This window comes from Toxorhynchites rutilus, chromosome 3, assembly GCF_029784135.1.
Source record: "Toxorhynchites rutilus septentrionalis strain SRP chromosome 3, ASM2978413v1, whole genome shotgun sequence".
Taxonomy (NCBI): domain Eukaryota; kingdom Metazoa; phylum Arthropoda; class Insecta; order Diptera; family Culicidae; genus Toxorhynchites; species Toxorhynchites rutilus.
The window spans coordinates 248,568,235-248,571,204 of NC_073746.1; the positions used below are offsets into that span (position 1 = coordinate 248,568,235).

General features: G+C 35.1%; 1 long non-coding RNA gene across 1 annotated transcript; it reads right to left on the reverse strand.

Annotated features, from left to right (window-relative positions):
• Positions 1-1,673: 1,673 nt before the first annotated feature.
• On the reverse strand, positions 1,674-2,335 carry LOC129778767 (uncharacterized). The gene is made up of 3 exons (XR_008743492.1): positions 2,148-2,335; positions 1,910-2,089; positions 1,674-1,846 (listed from the first exon to the last, which is right to left on the reverse strand). It is a non-coding gene; the product is annotated as an uncharacterized LOC129778767 (long non-coding RNA).
• Positions 2,336-2,970: the final 635 nt, after the last annotated feature.

A 2,970-nucleotide genomic window follows, 5' to 3' on the forward strand; every position in this document is an offset into this window, starting at 1 on the left:
AAAAAGATTTTTTGAACCATCGGTTAATTTTGAAAAATCATAATTTAAAAACGAAGAACACATTTTTGGATATGTTATCTAAAAAATCCTCAGCTTTCGAGAAAAAATATAAAAAACATAGCGTCCTTGAATGAAAACTATAAAGAACAATTACGATCAATAATCAAGAAAACAAAATTATTTTTTTGCAAGTATAGTATTTAAAAAAAACTGGCTAACTGGCCAATTTGATATGTCGATCATCTGAATCGGTTTAGTAGTACAAAAGATATGAATCTAAAAAAAAAATATTTTTGGAGAAAAGGAGAAAAGTAGATTTTTCGAACCACCCTGAAATGGAATGGGATCTAATATTTAACGAAAATAAACAAAACTACCAATTTACACGAAAATCTGAGAACCACTATGTCGGTTTGGCATGGAATCTATATATAATACTAAAAAAAATATAGTTTGGTGTTAATTTCCCCTGCAACTAAAAAACTGATTACTGATTACTGAAACTAATTGACGTTAACGTTTTATTACCTTGTAAATTCTAGATACAATACCAACAGTGGGCTTTTTTCAAAAATAAAAATAGCTTTTTATGGGGTGTGTTCAAAACTAAAAAAAAAATTCAGAAATCATATTTTTATGTTGTTTTTTTTAAGCGTACCTACATTATTTAGTCGTATAATTATTGTATCATTCAATTTATTCCGATGAGAATCCTTTAAAATATTTCAACTGATGCTCTTACCACATTTTAATTTCTTTTATTCAATGTTCAGTTTCTATGGCGAAGCTTCATTCGTAAATTACACATTTGTCATCATTGGTGGAATACGATCATAAATGTTGTTATGAATTGCACAGCAAGTTATGATTACAAGACATATGGATTTATTTTGATAATGCATTATACATAAACCTATAAAAATGCATTATAATATCTATCCACAGCGTTTTAGCGTCTATATGTATATTTTATTCAATTTCAGTTCGTAATTTCTATCCCATTCGCCGTGTTTATCATGATGATGCTAACATTAATAACATTATATACGAACCTCCCACCTTATATATGATGTCTCCCACCCTTTTAGAGACATCTTAACATTATGTTCAATTTTTAGAGCGTAAACTATCTGTCAATTTTTTCACTGTTTACATTTTCTTGCCACAAATCGTTGCCACTTTTTTCTCTCAAGTTCCACTTCTCTTCTCTGCATGCAGTCTATGCTTGCAGCAGCACCGTCACGTCAAGTGTCAAACGAATGATTTATTTAATGTTCTTCATGGTGTCGCCACCTACAACAGTTTTAAATTGCAATGCCTCTTTCGAATCAACATACCTAGAACCAGTACTAAATTCATAAAAAATCAATGAAAATCATTGAATTCTATTATTTAAATGGTTCAACCCCGTAGTCCCGAGCCTTCTTCAACAATAATAATATATAGGCTATTTTTCTCAGCTAGTCGCGAATGATTTTGACTCCGAAATTTGGAACTAAGGCCGACTACACATTAGGCAACAGCAACCCGATCTATGTTGGCGATGTCAATCGCATCGCCAACTCAGCTCTGCACATTGAGACAACTCGAACGCGATGAATTCGTTAAGTTTTTATCCGTCATCATAAACTAAGCATACAGCCGAAAAGAATTATATAAAGAAAACAGAAAAATTTTCAACAATTCTTCTAAAGAATGATTTATGTATACACTAACGCTAAAATTGAAAAATTCTCCCAGGGGTCACATATTCGCAGACCGCACCTTCGCACATGGTACAATCGAGAATCAGGGATGATAACGGTTTCCCGGGAAATCTGACCAGAATTATCCAATCTTAGGCTATCTGTTGGCATTTGTTGAATCATTATTATAACCGACGGCATCAAGCTAAAGGTGACATATTTACCTAACATACTCGCTGGCTCGCTGATAACAACAGACAGCAACAATTGCTGTTAACTTGGAAAAAACACATCCAGCGGATTCTGTGCTTCTTGCTCAATCTCCAATATTATACGCATCCTTGACCAATTCAGCACTCTTCCCGGACGGTATATCAAGAGAACTTGCATATTGATGGCATTTCCTAACGTCAAACGAATATATATTATATATAAACTAAACCAAAGTAGCAAAATACTTACATCTCGTTCGTTCATAGAAACAGATGCGCCAATATTGTAAACACTGTTTTGCATCACCACTGACAGATATTGAAATTCAATGAACGCAGAAATCAAAACGTCAACAGCAATTGAACGAAAAGGTTGCCGACACAAATCGCGCGCGACTCGACATGCTGAGTTGAATCGAAAAAGTTGGTCCGACCAAAGTTGCCAGTTGCCTAGTGTGTATGCTCCCATTTGATTACACATGTTCTCAACTTTTTTGACAGATTCGTTAAGTTGCTTTCTAACTTAGGTTGCCTAGTGTGTAGATGGCCTAAGGGATATGTTGGCATAAAGAATACAACCAAAATCAAAACAAAAGCCGAGACACAAAGCCCAGACAAAACCCCAACGAACCGTCAGTCTCCGTCAAATATTGTTTTCTACAAATCCTGCCGGTCGTATTCGATGAACGGTCGCTGACGGGTTGTTATGCCGCCGGTGAATGTGAATGGTTTCATGAGAATTGCATGGTAGAATAACTGACGTAATGTGACGTGACGGGACGTGAACGTGACGTGGATGTTATATGTGAATCGCACTTAATTGACGGAGACGGACGGCTCGTTTGGTTTTTGTCTGGGCTTTATGTCTCGGCTTTTGTTTTGATTTGGTTGTACAGTAATTTACATCTAATTCGACATTAAGCTAATTGATGTCCAATTAAACGTGTGATGCAACACGTTTAATTGGACATTTTTACCTCTAATTGGACATTTTTGTCTAGGTAGTGCGGACTGAATCAAAACGGCTGTCAAAAAAGATCCAATTGAAATGTCAAAAAAGATCCAACGATCAG